The following is a 21,116-nucleotide window of genomic DNA, read 5'->3' on the forward strand; positions in this document are numbered from 1 at the left end:
GAATAGAAAAAAAAAAAAAAAAAAGCCTGACCCTCCACCAAATAAGAGTGAATTCCTCTTGCCCGACTGCCTTCAAACTCAGACATTGTTTTCTTCTTTTCTTTGGACTCCACGTGAAGCATCAGCTCTTCCTGGGTGTTGAGCCTGCCTTCCTTCAGACAGAAACTACACTATTGGCTCTTCTGGTTCTCAAGTCTTTGGGTTTGTACTAGAATTACATCAACTGAGTGTCCAGTTGTTCTGAGTGTCCACTTTACTGACTGCAGATCTTTGTACTTATTAGCCTCCATAATTACATGAACCAATTCTTAGTGATTCTGTTTCTCTGGAATACCCTGCTTTTGGTATGGAGGGAAGAAGAGAATTTTAAGTTTTCTGAATGGGTTCTGGGGTTTCTAGAATTGGTTCTGTAATCTGATTAGATTTAACGATGTTAATGACACTATTTCCAGTAGTAAAGAGAGTATTACTAGTCCATTGTGTGAGCAATAGGGATATTCAAAATGATACTCCTTATCAACTGCCTATAAGAAGAAAGAACCTGGGTGACTATGTGCATGATACTTTCAAATGTGTGTATACACACACACACACACACACACACACACACACACACACACACGTAGAGTCACACTAACAAATATGATGAGATTGGTTGGTTACTCCTAATATGATTGCTGGGCAAAGTAAAGATATAAAGAGCTAAGCACAGAAATTCAAATTCAGAGCTGAAGTGTCATATCAATGAACTAAAAGCTCCTATGTGTGCCTTGAAGGAGACACAGCTGCAGAACTGAGATTGCTGAAGTACAAACAGAATCTCATCTTTCAGCTGGCTGAATTCAACAGATACTTTCTCAGGGGTTGTCTCCTGTTAAAGTGAGGACAGTTATTAGGAAGGATGGACTTTTGAAAGTTAGAATGGAGACATTTGGGGAAAGACTATGGTGAACTGGAAATACTGACCTTCTAAATTTTGATGAGCCTACTTTGTCAGTGGAAGCATTCGCCCCACTCCCAGTGGAAATGACCTTTCCAACTGTGTTTGAGGGAATTAACCCTCCTTTACTTAAGGAAACTGTGAAGACCTCCCTCTCCTCAGAACCCACCCAACCATTTTTCTTGGGTTCTAGACCTATAACTAAGCTCAAGTCCCATTAGATCCCTAAAAGTAAAGTGCAACAGGTGAACCAATGAAGAGGTATACTACACTCCAAAAGAAATACTTAATTTTCTAATTTATTCAGACATAAATCTGGGGATCATATGTGGGGATGGATACTGATGGTGTGGGATAATGGTGGAAGGTATATAAAGTTAGATCAGGCCTAATTTATTGATATGGGTTCACTAAGGATTTAATATTGCAATTTGAGCACTTAGCAAAGGTTCTCACAGTTTGTTTGGTCATTGGACTGAAACATGGACAAAAAAGGGGTGAGTGAGTAGTAATGCTGGACCTGCCTTGATTTAATGCAGAGACAGAGAATAAAAGATTTAGAATGGAGTATTAGAGTGGATTTATCATTTAAGACCTACTCACTCACGATGGGAATGTACAGAAGACATACCTTTCATCTTGACTGTGAAAAGTAAATTTGTGAGATCTTACAATGGGAAATATGGTTACTAATTTGGGAAACCTAAATGCAATGGGTGTAATTGGATCAAGGTTGCAGAGGTAAGTGGCATCAACTCAACCACCAAAGGCATGTGGTAACCTTGATGGACAGCAGAGTCAAGGCAGCAATCAGAATAGTCTGACTTGTTTAGATCTGTAGTGTTGGCTCATTGATCATAGTGTTCCTAGAAGTGAAATGGGTAAGAAGCCTACTAAATTCTTACTTGATATGTATAAGCAGAAGAGTTCTAAGTTGAGTGAACAAAAGTGTAATCTGAATCATAAAAGCAGAGTCATGGCCCCTCAAATAATTCCTGGACTTGAGACAGTTCACAGACCTAGAATCACCTGGATCAAAAGGAGGCTGGGTCTCCATGAGGAAGGCCCACAGTACACTGCCAAAGATTTATACTGTTATTCTTTCTCCAAACCCTCCCCAAAGAAACTTATGGCCTTTTCTCAAGGCAACTACACTGAGGGAAAGGAAATAATCATAACTTTCAGGAACTACTGGATATTGGCTCTGAATTGACACTAATTCCAGGTCTGCTATTGTGGTCACTGTGGCCCACCCCTGAGAGTAGGGATATATGGAGGTCAGGTGATTAGTGGAGTTCTAGCTGAGATCCATCTCACAGTGGCCCAGTGGGTTCACAAACCCATCATGTGGTTATTTACCCAATTCTGGAATGCATTATTAGAATAGATATTTTCAGCAGCTTGCAAGATTCCCACATTGGTTCCTTGATCTGTGGAGTGAGGGCTGTTACAGTTGGAGAGCTATTGTGTTGGGAAAACCAATAGAAGCTTCTAGAACATACTTTCTAGGAAAATAGTAAACCCAAAGCAATACCTCATTCTTAGAGGAGCTGAAGAGGTTACTGCCACCATTAAGGACTTGAATGTTGTAGGGGTAGTTGTTCCCACCACATTCCCATTAAACTTGCCTACTTGGCCTGTGCATAAGACAGATGGAATTTGAAAAATTACAATGGATTATTGCAAAATTAACTAGGTGATGTCTCCAATTGCAGGTGCTACGGATGTGGTTTCATTATATGGGCAAATTATCACGTTCTCTAGGACCTGGTATGCAGCTATTGATCTGGCAAATGCTTTCTTCTCCATCTCCCTCTCTCTCTCTCTCTTTTTTAAATATTTATTTATTTATTTTGATAGAGCAGAGAAGGGGCAGAGAGAAAGGGAGAGAGAGAGAATCCCAAGTAGACTGTGTGCTGACAGTAGGGCTCAAACCCATGAACCATAAGATCATGACTTGAGCTGACATTGAGAGACAAATGCTTAACCAACTGAGCCATCCAGGCACCCCTCTTCTCCATATCTCTTAACGAAGACCAACATAAGAAGTTTGCTTCCAGTGGACATGGCCAGTAAAACCCTTTCATTATCTTATCTTAACTTTCCATCTGTATGTCATATTTTAGTTTGTAGGGATCTTGATTGCTTTTCCTTTATATAACTATCATGCTAATGCATTATATTGATGAGATTATGTTGATGGGACATAGTGAGCAAGAAGTAGCAACTACTCTAGACCAATTGGTAAGAAGGTGGCAAGTAGATTTGACAAAAATTCAGGAGTCTTGTACCTCAGTGAAATTTCTGGGGACCTAGCAGTATGAGGCACGGCAACATAGTCTCTCTAAGGTGAAGGATAAGCTGTTGCATATGGCCTCTCCTAGGACCAAAAAAGGAGTCCCACTATTTAGTGGGTCCCTTCAAATTTTGGAAGGAACATATTTCTCATTTGGATGTGATACTCTGGTTCATTTACCAAGTGAAACAATTAGTTTTGCATGGGGCCCAGAACAAAAGAAGGCTTAGCAACAAGTCCAGGAAACTGCAAACTTCTCTGCCAGTTAAGTCATATGAACCAGCAAATCCAATGAAGCTTGAAGTGGCAGTGGCAGACAGGGATGCTATTTGGAGCCTTTGGCAGGGCCCTGTAAGTGAATCACAGTGCAGGCCCTGCGGGTTTTTGAGCAAAACCCTGCCATCTTTTGCAGATAACTACATTGAACCATTGACCAATGAGGAGTTTAGAGGTTCCAAACTCCCCTGCAGTTGAAACTCTGTGCATAACTTTTGACTCTTCAAAAACTTAACTACCAATCACCTACTAATGACTGGAAGCCTTACTGATAAGAGAAATAGTCGATTCACACATATTTTGTGTGTTATATGTACCATATACTGTATTCTTACAATAAAGTAAACTAGAGAGAATAAAACATTATTAGGAAAACTATAAGGAAAATACATTTACAGTACTGTGTTTATAAAAAGAAATCTGTATATAAGTGGACTTGAACAGTTCAAGCCTGTGTTTTTCAAGGATCAATTGTACTCTCCCTTTGAAAAACAGCTCTTGCCCTTATACTGGACCTTACTAGGAACTAAATGCTTAAATGTGGGCCACCGAGTTATCATGCTACCTGAGCTGCCCATCACTTGATCGGTGTTGTTTGACCCACCAAACCATAAACTTGGTGTTTACAGCAACACTCAATTATTAAAGTGGTATATATTTGGGCCCAAGCAGTCCCTGAAGGCATAAGTAAGTTACATGAAGAAAGTGGTCCAAATGTTCAGAGTCCCTCTACTTTCTGCTATACTGTTTTCTCCCAGCCTACACCTATGGCCTTAAGGGGAATTCTGTACAATCACTATATAGAGGAAGAAAAGACTCATACCTGGTTTATAGAGGTTCCTGCACAATATGCAGGTGTTATCTGAAAGTAGATAGCTGTAGCAGTATAGCCCCTCTCTAGGACATCCCTGAAGGACAGTGGTGAAAGGAAATCTTCCCAGTGGTCAGATCTTTGAGCAACGCACATGGTGTTTAGTTTGCTTGGATGGGGAAATGGCCATAAATATGATTACGTGTCAGTTCATGGGTGGTAGTCAGTGGTTTTGCTGGATGGTTAGGAATTTTGATGATTGGAGAATTGGTGACAAGGAAATTTGGGGAAGAGGTATATGGATAGACCTCTTTGAATGGAGGAAAAAAATCATGAAGATGTTTTTGTTTTATGTGAATGTTCACCAAAGGGTGACCTTAGCAGAGGAGGATTTTAATAAACAATTGGAGAGAATTACCCATTCTATGGATACCAGCCAGCCAGGAGGGCCTTGATCAGTGTAAGTCCATGTTGATGAGTTCAGGGATAACCTCCATTCCTGCCACCATGGCCACTTTGTTCATGAGCCCATTGGGTGAGGATGACAAAGGTGGCCATGAAAAGAGGCTGGCTGGTAGGAACTCAGTTCACAGCAAAAGAAGTGTAACAGTGTGCTCGTGCTCATGGAATTCACTGCTCTTGACATGTTTCCCACTATCCTGGTAGAAGGGTGGAATGGCTTTTTGAAGATTTAGTTACAGTGCCAGTTGGGTAATAATACTTTGTGGAGCTGGAGCAAGGTTCTTCAGAAGACCATATATGCTCCAAATCAGTGTCCCATATGTGGTGGTATTTCTCCTATAGTCTTCATCAAAATAAAAAACTTTTGTATGTCAGAGGACACGATGAAGATATTTAAGAGCCCACAAAATAGGAAAAAGTTTTTCCAAATCTTTTAAAGATCTAGTATCCAGAATATCTATATAAAGATTTCTTATAACTCAACAATGATAAAATAATCAACTCAATTAAAAATAGGCAAGGAACTTGAATGGACATTTCTCCAACACACAAATGACTGATAAACACGTGAAAAAATGCTCAACATCACTAGTTATTAAGGAAATGCAAATTGAAAGCACAATGAGATACTACTTTATACCTACTGGAATGGCAACAACAACAACAACAGCAGTAGGTATTTGTGCAAATACAGAGAAATTGGCTCCCATGCCCATTTCTGGGGGAATATAAATGGTGCAGACTCTTTTCCAAAGTGGAAAACTGGTTTTTGAAAAAACTTTTTGAGTGACTCCTCAAAAAGCTAAATATAGACTTTCCATATGACTCAGCAATTCCACTTCTGGATATACATCCAAAAAATGGAAAAAAAGGATGCAGACATTTACTTGTATGCCAGTGTTAATTGCAGCATTATTTTCAATAGCCAAAAGGTAGAAACGACTCAAGTGCCCATCAGCAGATCAATGGATAAGCAAATGTGCTATATTTGTATAATGGAATGTTGTAATTCATATAATTGAATGGAGTTATGATACATGTTACAACGTGGATGAACCTTGAAAACATTATACTAAGTGAAAGAAGCAGTATGATTCTATCTATAAGAAATATTTATAATAGGGAAAATCACAAAGGTGGAAAGTATATTAAACATTACCAGGAAGGGAGGAATTAGAAGTTATTGCTTAATAGATACAGAATTTTCTATTTTTTTATTTGTTTTTAACATTTATTTATTTTTGAGAGAGACAGAGACAGAGTGTGAGCGGGGGAGGGGCAGAGAGAGAGGGAGACACAGAATCTGAAACAGGCTCCAGGCTCTGAGCTGTCAGCACAGAGCCCGATGTGGGGCTCGAACTCACGAACCGTGAGATCATGACCTGAGCTGAAGTTGGACACTCAACCAACAGAGCCACCCAGGCACCCCACAGAATTTTCTATTTGGAATGATGAAAAAATTTTGGAAATACATAGTGGTGATGGTTGCACAACATTGTAAATCGTACCCTTAAAAATGGTTAAAATGGCAATTTATATGTATTTTACCAAAACAAAATATAAAATAATGATAGTAATAATGTTAATTATTGTTAATAACAGTGTTAATATTAATCACTTGTAACAAATGCACCACCTCAATATAAGATGTTAAGAATAGGGATTAAAAATTGAAGGAGATTAACCCACTTTCAGGCTATAGACTGGTAGCTTAGAAGAAGAAAAAATATTAGGGGAAACTGAGGGCAAGGGGAAAGGGAATATATGGGAGCTGTCTGTATTTCCTGCTCATTTTTTTCTGTAACCTAAAACTTCTCTAACAAATACAGTCTATTAATAAAATATTCAGTTACATTCAGATCTTTTTAAGTCTTAGATATACTTATCCTGAGTCTCAACCAATTGGAATCAAATTTGGCAAAGTAATAATTATATCCCAAATACTCAGCTAATGGTATGGGGATCATAACTATATAGTTAGTGTTTATGTTAAAAAGATTAGATCTGATATGTTCCTCACTCTTGTTCTAGTCTCAGATCCATGTATTTGTTATGCCTCTTCCTGACTCAATTCACAAAGGTAAAACTGACTGATTATTTACTATGCATCATGCTTGAGATTTAGATTAAATTGTTCCAAAGCTAAATTTATCATATCACTTATGATACAGAGTTTTAAAATAAGGAAGAAATTCTATGCTTCCAAGCATACTTTATTATATTCTAGATTCACTTCATTTTCTTGCTGTTAACCCACTGTCCCACCCCTTTTCCCTATATGCATATACATATGTAATTAACAATACATATGCTCATGTACTGAAGTGTAGCTGAGTGATTTGGCCTCAGCATTATTCTTGGAAAATAATTTTAGTGATATGTGATCACTATGTTAACGGGTATGTGGACTCTGAAGAAGGTTGGAACAATTAAGTTCAAACAATAGATAGATATGAAGTGTGTGTGTGTGTGTGTGTGTGTGTGTATACACACACATGTGAATATATGTGTGTGTGTAATATATATGTGTATGTATACATATGTATAGAGAGAGACAGAGAGAGAGAGAGAGACAGAGAGAGAGAGAGAATCTTCCATCATTCCCAAAGCTGTATGTGTTTTTATGTATCTTACAAATATTAGATTATTTAAAATAATGGTCTTAGTCATTGCAAGGGTTATAGAACTGTTTAAGATTCTAAAACCCACAATATACATATACATGTAAGTATGTGTGACATATATATATATGCACACATATATGGAGAGATATAGGCATGTATATGTATACATATTCTTTCTCTCTCTCTCTTTCTCTCTCTCTCTATCTCTCTCTCTCTATATATATATATATATATATATATATATATATATATATACTTCAATTATTTATCTGTGAAAAGAGAGTTTGGTACCTAGTAAGTACATTATAAATGTTAGCTGATTTTATTAGCTATTATGTAAAAATGTTTGGTTCAAGACCTTTAAATATTTTGATCAGTGTTCTATTGTCAGATTCTAGTTTGTTTCTCTCTTAAATATCATGTACACAAATAAATTGAAGTATCCAGGTGTGGTCTGAAGAATCAGAAAAGGGCAGTTATATCACATTCTCATTTTGAATTATACACACACACACACACACACACACACACATTCTATAGCTTTATATATGTATCTAACTGAATATATCTATATCTTTCCTTGTATTTATTACATACATGTGTATGTTTATATGAATTTATGTTTATATATGTTTACATACATATACCTATGTTTGCATCAAATAGAAGTATACATTTTTTATATGAAATTTATTGTCAAATTGGTTTCCGTACAACACCCAGTGCTCCTCTCAACAGGTGCCCTCCTCAATGCCCATCACCCACTTTCCCCTCCCTCCCACGCCCCATCAACCCTCAGTTTATTCTCAGTCTTTAAGAGTCTCTTATGGTTTGCCTCCCTACCTCTCTAACTTTTTTTTCCCCTTCCCCTCCCCCATGGTCTTCTGTCAAGTTTCTCAGGATCCACATAAGAGTGAAAATATGTGGTATCTGTCTTTCTCTGTATGACTTATTTCACTTAGCATAACACTCTCCAGTTCCATCCACGTTGCTATAAAAGGCCATATTTCATTCTTTCTCATTGCCAAGTAGTATTCCATTGTATATATAAACCACATCTTCTTTACCTATTCATCAGTTGATGGACAGTTGGGCTCTTTCCATAATTTGGCTATTGTTGATAGCACTACTATAACATTGGGGTACATGTGCCCCTATGAATAAACACTCCTGTATCCCTTGGGTAAATTCCTAGCAGTGCTATTGCTGGGTCATAGGGTAGATCTATTTTTAATTTTTTGAGGAGCCTCCACACTATTTTCCAGAGTGGCTGCACCAGTTTGCATTCCCACCAACAGTGCAAGAGGCTGCCCATTTCTCCACATCCTCTCCAGGATCTGTAGTCTCCTGATTTATTCATTTTAGCCACTCTGACTGGCATGAGGTGATATCTGAGTGTGGTTTTGGTTTGTATTTCCCTGATGAGGAGTGACGTTAGCATCTTTTCATGTGCCTGTTGGCCATCTGGATGTCTTCTTTAGAGAAGTGTCTATTCATGTCTCCTGCCCTTTTCTTCACTGGATTATTTGTTTTTTGGGTGTGGAGTTTGGTGAGTTCTTTATAGATTTTGGATACTAACCCTTTGATATGTCATTTGCAAATATCTGTTCCCATTCCACTGGTTGCCTTTTAGTTTTGTTGACTGTTTCCTTTGCAGTTCAGAAGCTTTTTATCTTCATGAGGTCCCAATAGTTCATTTTTGCTTTTAATTCCCTTGCCTTTGGGGATGTATCAAGTAAGAAATTGCTGCGGCTGAGGTCAGAGAGGTCTTTTTCCTGCTTTCTCCTCTAGGGTTTTGATGATTTCCTGTCTCACATTCAGGTCCTTCATCCATTTTGAGTTTATTTTTGTGAATGGTGTAAGAAAGTGGTCTAGTTTCATCCTTCTTCATGTTGCTGTCCAGTTCTCCCAGCACCATTTGTTAAAGAGACTGTCTTTTTTCCACTGGATATTCTTTCCTGCTTTGTCAAAGATGAGTTGGCCATACTTTTGTGGGTCCAATTCTGGAGTCTCTATTCTATTCCATTGGTCTATGTGTCTGTTTTTGTGTCAATACCATGCTGTCTTGATGATTACAGCTTTGTAGCAGAGGCTAAAGTCTGGGATTGTGATGCCTCCCGCTTTGGTCTTCTTCTTCAATATTACTTTGGCTATTCGGGGTCTTTTGTGGTTCCATACAGATTTTAGGATTGCTTGTTTTGGCTTCGAGAAGAATGCTGGTGCAATTTTGATTGGGATTGCATTGAATGTGTAGATTGATTTGGGTAGTAGTGACATTTTGACAATATTTATTCTTCCAGTCCGTGAGCCCGGAATGTTTTTCCATTTCTTTGTATATTCTTAAATTTCTATCATAAGCTTTCTATACTTTTCAGCATACACATCTTTTACATCTTTGGTCAGGTTTATTCCTAGGTATCTTATGATTCTTGGTGCAATTGGGAATAGGATCAGTTTCTTTATTTGTCTTTCTGTTGCTTCATTATTAGTGTATAAGAATGCAACTGATTTCTGTACATTAATTTTGTATCCTGCGACTGCTGAATTCATATATCAGTTCTAGCAGACTTTTGGTGGTGTCTGTTGGGTTTTCCATGTATAATATTATGTCATCTGCAAAAAGCTAAAGCTTGACTTCATCTTTGTCAATTTTAATGCCTTTGATTTCCTTTTGTTGTCTGATTGCTTTATACATAGCTTTATATATGTATCTAACTGTATATATCTATATATTTCCTTGTATTTATTACATATATGCATATGTTTACATACATATACATATGTTTACATCAAATAGAAGTATACACATATATATAAATATATATATGATGTGGCATGTAGCATTTTATTAAAAGACCTAGGAAGTCTATGGTACTCAGATTAAGAACCTTGGCTAATAGAGAGTGGGCACATCCTTTGAAGGGTGATGAAACTAGTCACTGAAGGTGTTCAAGTATCAATGTGACCACTAATTGGTGAGGATACTATAGAGAAGAAATTTCACCATCCTGGATTCAGTGAAACTGCAATTTTTTATAAGGTATTACTGGAGTTTCCAGAGCTATTTCCAACATTCAAGCACATACCCAAACAAACAGTAGTAATGGAAAATCTTCATTTATTCAGTGTAAGAGTATACAGGTTAAACGAATAGTTTGTTTTGGGATTTCTAAGACCTATAGGTCCTCAGAGGTCATCCTTAATGGAGAAAGTTGTAGGTAATATTTCTGAAAGAAATTTAAGTGCCAGATTGAGAATCAGAACAAAACAAAACAAAATAAAACAAAACAACATTGACCAAGATTGCTTCCAATTCTGAGGCTGTATGATGAGAATTTATGGGGTGTTAAAAAAAGTTTAAGCAAAATGTTATTGATCACACTAGTAAGAGTCATGCTGTATGTGAGACAAAGACAAAAAAATACAGATTGTGTATTATTGAGCCAAAACTACTTTTATAATATATGCATGAAAAATGATGCTGGTGATTATAATGATGATGATCAAGACAATTGAACATTTACTCCATCCCACATAGTATGATTAACATTTGCATATATAATTTAAGTTAAAAAAATCATGGCTTTAGATATTTTTAAGTCATTTGACCAAGATAGAGTAGACACATTGTAGAGAAGAAATTTAAACCTGGACAATCTACCCTAAAATGTGCATTCAAAAATACCGTGTTGACCACATTTAAAAAATCTATACAATTTTTATAAAAGGATTTAGCAGTGTGAACAGAGGACAGGAGTCAAATAAAGTGGAATAAGGCATTTTTAAGCCATAAATATGTGAGAATTAATTTGATATAATAGTCTAAAGCTTTTCATTGACTTTTATTATCTTGTTGAATTATTACACTCATTATAAATGAGAAAACATGATTATTTTACAGATGGGGAAACTGAGGTTAAGAGAAATAAAGTAACTATCAATGCTGATACTTGGTTAGTGGCAAAACCAAGACTTGCATTTATGTCTCACGCTTTTTTTTTTTAAATCATGCCACAATGCTTCTCATAAATGGTATTGTGAATGTGATTTGATAATACTATGATAAATAACTTATTATTATAGAGCCCTCTATAACTCTCTTCATTTCCACTAAACATTACCTATGTAATGTTCAGAGATCCCATTTGTAAACTGTAGATAACAATACAGTTAATAGCATTAACTTGAAGGGGTTGTTGTAATCAATTGCATAACACATGAACAATGCATTTTCATATATTGAGCATATATTCAGCATTTAATAAAGGTTAACTTTTATTGTTACCATTATTCTATTTTCAAAGATGAAATCAGAAGCAAGCATGTAGGATTTAGGCAGCTGCTAAGAAAATCCACTTTAATGTTCCTTAGTCAAGGATTGGGGAAAACAAAATAATACATAACACAATGAAAATTGGTTTCGTTTGGGTACACACTCCATGGGATACCAGCACATAGAACCATAGTTATTGATTCAGAGGATCATGGACTTAGGGGATCATATATATTTTGGAATCAAAGACTCACAGACTCATAAGCCATTAAGTTACATCTTCTCTCAACAGCTCAAAGAATCAACTCTTGAAATTACCAAGTTCCCACCGAATATAACTGGCAAAAGACCAACTTGTTTCTGCTTGAATATTTTCTTGACCAGAAATGGTTTTCTCTTGGGGCATCCAATTTCCTCCTGGATAGCTGTGAAAGCTAGGAAAGGCATGCATATATTAATCTAAAATATATCCTCTTGAGCCAACTCAACCCTGACCCTAGATCAATCTCTCAGGCCTATATAAGAGAAGACAAATCCATCTTCAAATGGTGAAGGAATGCATAGGGAACAAGAGCCTGCACTTTTATCTTGGCTTTTAACCTATTAACATGGAACTATGTTTTCCTTCTGCCTGCTGTCCCTTCATCTTTTGTCCACCTTTCCTTTGTCCCCTTATTCCTCCCTTTAAGCACTTGAGTCCTTAATTAGTACATGCTAACTAAGTCATTAGAACATAAGGGAAGATTGAAAATTTCAAGTTTTCCTTCACATTGTGCAGATGAGAATACTAAAGTCTAAAGACTGAAGTGATTTGGTGCAAGGTCAAACAATGAGCTCAGCATGAAAATACACAGTCTAACTGGCGTAGATGAAAACGTGGTAGATGTGGTGTCCTGGGGACTATTTGTTTGCTGTTTGTTTTAACTTTAATGTCATATAATGAGACTACATTTACAATTATTAGACAGAAAGAACCCTAAAGAATGCTGTCTACTTTGTGACTTTCATTCCCAGGGAATACAAGGATGATTTTTCATTTTGTCTCTAAAAAAGCATGCATGGCAGAAGTTCCTTTCTTTTTTTTTTTCCCTCCTTGTCGTTTTGTCCAGATAGTTCCCACATTCCATTGTAAATTCAGGGCATGATGCTGCCTTTTGCCTTTGGAAGGATGAAGTTAAAGAATGCAGTGAAGCAGTGATGCAGAGAGAGACTCTGGGGCCGGATGGAATGGTCTGTTCATAGGGGACCAGCAGGAAGATGGGCAAAGAAAAGAAGTGGACCTTTTTTAAAAGGAGAGATACTTATTAAAAATTCTGTCAGCAAGATACCTAAGGAGCTTCACTCTAGGGGAAAATGGAGAACTCACTTATGGAAGTCAATTCAACTTCATTACTGTTCCCAGTGGAGGTAGATGGAAGAATAAGACAGTGGAGGCAGATGGATAAGATTTATAAGAAAAATCTGGGAGGCATGGTTGAAGTCATGAGACACAGGTTTTATCTTGCCTGTTGCACTGAAATATCTGAACAACCTTGGACAAGCTATGTTCCTTCTCTATATCTAATTTTTCCCTGCATATGAAACGACTAGACAATATCAACCTCCATCATCAATTTTACCACACCCTGATTCTAGATTTCCTGACCATTAGTGTATGTGAAGAAACCCTGAAATTGTAGAATTTGATCTCTCAGTTTAACAGCAAACTTCTGGGAAGTATTCCGGATATATTTGGGACCTGCCATTCTCCCAATTACCTGAGTGCAGAGATGCATGATGCTGCCTTTAGTCACTGACGGACATTAATCTTGTCAGCTCCCTTTTCTACAAGAATGAGTGCTTTAATGGGAAACTCCAGCCACTGTCAACGTGCCTGGGGGTGTGAAGAAGGAAGGGTAGATGAATGGGAGGGTGTTATTAAAAAGGGAATGATGGATGAGGATATCAAGCTCCTGTATGCTGAGAGGGGGATGGGGTTGGCATGGAAGTTGGAGCATGGCTTGAAGTAGCCTGACCCATTGCCTCTGGAGAATGTTTTAAAATGCTCAGCAAAAAATTGAGGCTCCTTTGTTATACTTACCCTCATGCATACCACTCCATGCAATGAACGTTGTATAGTGTAATAGTTAAGAGTCCTGGTTATGCACTCAGTGTGGCTTTGGATCTTGTCTTTACTACTTTCAGACTGTACCACTCAATTGTTTCATATAAAAATTTGAGATAATAGAGCCTATTTGATGGAGTCATTGGGATAATTTGACAAGATAATGCCCATAGAGTGATTCGCACGGGGCCTGGTTCATACTAAGCCTCTATAAAGTTGGTTGTTACTGCCACACTTTAATCCTATGTTATTTACATGTTTCACTTACACTGTCCCATTTAATCCTCATGAAACTCTATGATGTAGTGTAGGAATCATCACTCTGCTGCACACAAGGAAACCATAGTTCAGTGGTATTCGAAGTCAGATAGGTTCTAAAGTTGGGGCAAGAACAAAATGTTATTTGTCTCATAGGTCAACAAGTGAGTACGCATATGTTGAGCACCAATAGTGTGCCATAGTCCGTTTTGTGCTTCAGGGCAGACTGTTAACCCTCAAGGCAGCTGGATGATATAGTCTTGCTTATATGAAGATAATTGAGGTTTAGGGAAAGCAAGATTTACTTAACAGTGCATGGCCAGTTAGGGAAAGAACCAAGGGTTTGAATAAGGTCCTGGAACACTAAGTCCAGTTTCCTTTCCATCTTAGTCTGAGTGCTTCCCTAATCATATAATTAATCTTTAATTATAAAGAATGCATTAGAAGATGAAGACCTTATGGCTTAATAATGCATCCAATGAGAGCTAGCATTTTTAGCAGTGATTCTAGAAGGTAATTTTCTCCAAAATTATTTGAAGATCAAGAATTGGTTAAACTAGTTGGTCTATGGAGACCTTATCAGAGAAAACAGCATAAGTATATGCTCATGACATATACCATGAGCTTTGAAGACAGACACATAGAGCTGAGATCATATTCCATGACATTTACCACTTTAATGTCGTAGAAAAAATTACCTTTTAAAGTTCAATTTTTTTCTTCTGTGAAAGAAAAACAATACTACCTCTCAGGGGCACTGTGAGGATTACATATGTAATTGGAGGTAACAGTGCTTGTTCACTACCTGGTAGCTTTAACAAAGGAAAGTAGGCTTTACGTCGAGCATTTGAACCTACTCAAATTCCTATGTGTATGTTCTGATTTATAGAACTATTTCCTATACAGATAGTTATGATCAACACTGAAAGAAATAAGGAAAAAATAATTTTAAAAATATATGTTGCTCTTCTACCACAAGTAACATATTGATTGACATTTTCCTTACACTGTGGAGAAGTTTCCATGAAGGTTCAGACTCTAGGAATAGGAGTGTAACATAGAAGGACATAGGATATATTACAAGGCACATGGTATACATGAAATTGAAGACTAGCTTTATCCCTGTGTACTTTCAAAAAGTAAAACGTTAACCTTGGACAGAAATTGTCCCAGGGGATATATAATTTTGGTGCAGCCTATGCCCGAGATAAAGAACTTTTAGATTTCTCTTAACATCAATTATCACCCTCAATTAATTTTTGTTGAGTATTCCAAAGTCATGGGAATATAGGAGCATAATAATTTCAAAGGCCCATTGGTACTGCAGTGTCCAATAGAATTTTTGCTGATGATGACTTTCTGTGCTGTCCCGTACTGAATATAGTTTGTATAACTGAAAAATTAATTTTAGAATTTTTTAAAAAACATTCTTCTCAAAAAATGTTTATTTATTTCGAGAGAGAAAAAGGGCACAATCGAGAGAGGGCAGAGAGAGAGAGGGAGAAAGAGAATTCCAAGTAGTCTCCATGCTGTTAGCACAGAGTCCGATGGGGGGCCTAATCTCATGAACCATGAGATCATGACCTGAACCGAAATCAAGAGTTGGACGCTCAACTGCCTGAGCCACCCAGGCACCCTGACTTTAGCATTTTATTTAATTTTAGTTGATTTAACTCTAATAACTACACATGGCTAGTAGACATTGTTTTGGACAACACAGGTAGCAAGAAAAGGAAACTGTTCTCAGGTAACTTGGATTCTTCTTGACCACTGTGTGTGTGTGTGTGTGTGTGTGTGTGTGTGTGTGTGTGTGTGTACTCTTCCTGCAATATCTGCTCTGTCTCAGACTAAATATCCCTATTCATAGAATAAAAGGGTTTCACTAGTTCCAGGACTATATGCACACTGGTATTGAAGCCACCATGTCCTGTGCTCATGGCAGACATCACTAATTAAATCACCACACTTCCTTCCACTGAACCAGATGTGGCATCAATATCATCCTCCACATGATGTCCCAGAAAGCACTTGCCAGATTATAATTGGCATGTGAGAAAGAGCTCGTTTGCTTTCTGTGCTAAAGAGCCTGTATAGTCTCTTCTAATTCCAAATTATTTGGTTGGGTCCAAATTTCCTTGTGTCTTATGAGGAATAGAATCTTATGTTAAAGGATATGGTTATTCTTGAGGCCAAGATGAAAATAATGATGATGATTCTATCATTTATGAATTTACCTAAATAGTTTTGAATCTGTTTCTACCATGTGATGGAAGGAAATCTGTCATTAGAATCAGAACAACTGAGTTCTAGTCCCAGCTCTTTTAGTTATTCGGTATGCAAAATCAGCAGCCATTCAGGGGATTGGGGCCTCAGTTCCTCCATCTGTAAAATATGGTGGATTAAATGTTCTACCATATCCATTACTTTAGCAATGAGTTCATGGCAGAAAAATACTTAACTAAGGGAAAAAATACTATTAATATCCTGGTGGTGAAGTATGGCTGTTTAGTATGTTTAGGTAGAGTAGGTGGTCTTTGCCAAAGAGTACAGTTAATATTTACTTGGATTAAAATTGTGGCTGCTTTATTTTCAAAAGTTGGTAGGGATAAGAAGGGTTATCTGTGATGACTCTTTAGGCACACATACACCCACACCCACATTCAAACAAATACTTGCTGATGCATATTTTACGTGAAGACTGTAGCTATAAACATGAGATTAATGAAATGTGACAAGTGGAAGAGAACCAGGAAGTCATTTGTTATAGGTTGGACTTCCAGGAAACAAATACCAAGATGAAGATTAGCATGGACAAGGTTAATAAGAAAGTTGCTCTAATCAGCAGCTGTTGAAGAGAAGGAAAGGAAATAGGATTGAGATTGGGAAGAGGGAAGTCAATGTGTGATTTAATCTCAGTGGAACACCTTAGCCAACACTGCAGGCATTATGAAGATAGTATGGTCTTCAGATGTGTCTTGAGCTGGAGCAAGAGATCCAGGCCTTCATATTCCCACGAATCAACCAGTTATTGGATGCTGGAATTTCCAGGAAGGGAGTACAGCCTAGGGGAAGAAACTATCTTTAGTTGAGGTAATTCCCAAGGGTAGCTTGAAGCTGAGGGCTGTCTTCCATTCTCTAGAAGCTGGGAGAATAGTTCCTTACTCCTCAAAAGGCAGAGTTCTGAACAGCTCTTTGCAAACACCCATCAAATTGTCTAATTCATCAGTGTTGTTTTTTGAAGTATGACAACGAAGGCTGAGCTATAAATTCTATAAAAAAGAATTCTTGGGTATAGTAGGACTAGAATCCAAGACTTCATGCTTCCAAATAAGTCCTTATCCATCTACTCACCCTTCTTAACTTCACCCGGCAGAGTGTTTAAAGTCAGCATAATTCTGGTCATGTGCCGTGAGTCTTCAGAGTTGATTGTACACTCAGCATGGTTAATTAATCACAACTTTACACAATTAGGTGGGCCCAGATGATAAGACTCAGCTGACTGGGCCCTCTGCCCACTGCTTGTCACTTAATCTCCTTACCTCTTCTGGTCGCTGTGGTTCATTTTCTTAAGCATTTATTCCAAATAGTTTCCCTATTCCACAACCACTGGTTCCTTTTAACCTGTCTGTTTCAGCAACCCCAGTCCAAAAAGGAAATAATAAATATTAACTTTAAAGAAAAAGGCTAGCATCCTCTCCCAGAATTTGTCTCATCCAATATGGTTATCACAAGAAGAAAGATTCAGAGCAGAGTTTTCAAACCTTGCCACTATTTGGGTCTGGATAATTCTTTTCTATGTAGAGCCGTCCTTTGTATTGTAGGATGTTTATTAGCATCCCTGGCCCCTATCAACTAGGAGACAAAAACACCTCCTCCAGTTGTGACCGCAAAAAAATATCTCCAGATTTCTAAATGTCTTCAGACATTACTAAATGTCTCCGGATATTACTAAATCCCTCTGGTTGAGAACCATTCCTACAGAAGTCTTCAGACTTAATACTTTCTGTTGCAAGGAAAGACCTGTCCTTCCTTTTCCAGTGCTTTCTATTCCTTTCGCTCCCACAGTCATTACCTCCTTCTGCTTCATGTATTTTATTTTATTTTTTTCAATATATGAAGTTTATTGTCAAATTGGTTTCCATACATCACCCAGTGCTCATCCCAAAAGGTGCCCTCCTCAATACCCATCACCCACCCTCCCCTCCCTCCCACCCCCCATCAACCGTCAGTTTGTTCTCAGTTTAAGAGTCTCTTATGCTTTGGCTCTTTTCCAATCCTGCCTCATGTATTTTAAAGAAACATGTAAAAATATGTTTTTAAGAAAACGTCTTAACATCTTGAAATTCCCTTTATTAACTTCCTTCATCTCCTTTCCCCCCTCTTTTCCAGAGTTCAATTTTATCTTGGATATATATGTTTTCTTCCTATATGTATTTTATATTTTTACTAGATATGTATGTAACAATGAATTGTGTGCTTAATATATTTTATAAGTGCTACTAAATTATATATACCACACTGAAAAATGCCTGTTTCTCATTCAACATTATATACTGAGTTCCCTTTTCTGTAATGATGCATGTAGATCTGTTTTATTCATTTAAACACACTAAACTCTATTAATTCTTTTTCTTCTTTATGGGATTTAACTTGTTTTCCATTTTACACCTTTATAAGCAGTGCTGCAGTATATGTGTAATATGTATCTGTGTCTTTCTGATACAAGCAAAATAATTTCCATAAGGGATAATACCTAGGAATAAACCAGGTAGATGGGAAGATTGTACACCTTTACTATGCAACTACTCACCAGAGTGACCTAATCAATTCACACTGCCATTCAGTAGTGAATTGAAATGACCATATCCCCAATCTTAGGCAACATAAGTTAATGTCAATTGTAAAAAAAAAAAAATGTTTTTTTGCCTGAATGATGACTGATTATTTTTGTTTTTATTTTTATTTTTTGTGCAATTCAATGGTCTTTATTTATCTTATTAATTTAATTTAACTTTATTTTATTTTATTTTATTTTTGTTTTTATCTTATTTTTTTATTCTCAAGTTAGTTAACATACAATATAGTTTTTGGCTTCAGGAGTAGAACCCAATGATTCATCTCTTACATTTGACACCCAGTGCTCATCCAGATAAGTGTGTTTCTTGATGCCTGTCACCCATTTAACACACTCCCCTTCCACCCCCAACCCATCAACCCTCAGTTTGTTCTCTGTATTTAAGAGTCTCTTCTGGTTTGGGGTGCCTGGATGGCTCAGTCAGTTAAGTGTCCGACTTCGGCTCAGGTCATGATCTTGCAGTTCTTGAGTTGGAGCCCTTGTTGGGCTCTGTGCTGACGGCTCAGAGCCTGTAGCCTGCTTCGGCTCTCTCTCTACCCCTCCCTCTCTGCCTCTCCCTCACTTGCACTCTGTCTATCTCTCAAAAATAAGTAAACATTAAGAAAAAGAGTCTCTTATGGTTTGCCTCCCTCTCTGTTTTTATCTTATTTTTCCCTCCTGTCCCCTATGTTCATCTGTTAAATTTCTCAAATTCCACATATGAGTGAAATCATATGATATCTTTCTCTGACTGTCTAATTTTGCTTAGCATAATATCCTCTAGTTCCATCCACGTTGTTGCAAATTGCAAGATTCCATTCTTTTTCACTGCTGAGTAGTATTCCACCATATATTTATACCACATCTTCTTAATCCCTTCATAAGTTGATAGATATTTAGGCTCTTTCCATAATTTGTTGTTTATAGCATTGCTATAAACATTGGGGTGTATGTGCCCTTTCAAATCACCATTTTTGTATCATTTAGATAAATTCCTCATAGTGCAATTGCTTGTTCATAGGGAAGTTCTATTTTTAATTTTTTGAGGAACCTGCTCACTTTTCCGAAGTGGCTGCACTAGTTTGCATTCCCACCAACAGAGCAATAGGGTTCTCCTTCCTGCACATTCTTGCCAACATCTGTTGTTTCCTGAGTTGTTAATTTTAGCCATTCCAACCAAAGTGTGAGGTGGTATCTCATTGTAGTTTTCATTTGTATTTCCCTGATGATGAGTGATGTTGAGCATCTTTTCATATGTCTATTGGCCATCTGGATGTCTTCTTTGGAAGAGTGTCTATTCATGTCTTCTGCCCATGTCTTCATTGGGTTATTTGCTTTTTGGGTGTGTTGAGTTGGTAAGTTCTTTATAGATTTTGGACACTAACCCTTTATCCAATATATCATTTGCAAATATTTTCTCCCATTTCATCAGTTGTCTTTTGGTTTTGTTGATTGTTTCCCTTGCTGTGCAGAAGCTTCTTATCTTGACGAGGTCCCAATAGTTCATTTTTGCTTTTATTTCCCTTGCCTCCAGAGACATGTCAAGTAAGAAGTTGCTGTGACCAATGTCAAAGAGATTGCTGCCTGTTTTTTTCCTGTAGGATTTTGATAGTTTCCTGTCCCACATTTAGGTTTTTCATCCATTTGGAATTTATTTTTGAGAATGGTGTAAGAAAGTGATCCAGTTTCATTCTTTTGCATGTTGCTGTCCAGTTCTCTCAGCACCATTTGCTCTGGAGACTTTTTTTCCATTGAATACTCTTTCCTGATTTGTCAAAGATTAGTTGGCCATTTATTTGTGGGTCCATTTCTGGGTTCTCTATTCCATACCATTGATCTATGTGTCTGTTTTTGTGCCAATACCATACTGTCTTGATGATTACAGCTTTGTAATACAGCTTAAAGTTTGGGATTGTGATGCCTCCAGCTTTGGTTTGCTTTTTCAATATTACTTTGGCTATTTGGGATCTTTTGTGATTTTTTTTAAATTGAAGGCTAACATGTATAGCGTATAGGCATAAAGATCACTGATCATAGTGTATAGTTTAACAAGTTTTTATATTGATGTATAACTGTATAACCATCTGGTATCTTATTGCTGCCATAACATATTACCTCAAATTTAGTGACTTAAACAATACAAATTTATTATTTTGTCAGAAGTTCAAAACTGGCCTCACTAGACTAATGTAAAGTTGTTGGCAGAACTTCATTCCTTTCTGGAGGCCTTAATAGAGA

The sequence above is a fragment of the Herpailurus yagouaroundi genome, unplaced genomic scaffold (genome assembly GCF_014898765.1).
Source record: "Herpailurus yagouaroundi ecotype Mexico unplaced genomic scaffold, PumYag 160, whole genome shotgun sequence".
Taxonomy (NCBI): Eukaryota; Metazoa; Chordata; class Mammalia; order Carnivora; family Felidae; genus Herpailurus; species Herpailurus yagouaroundi.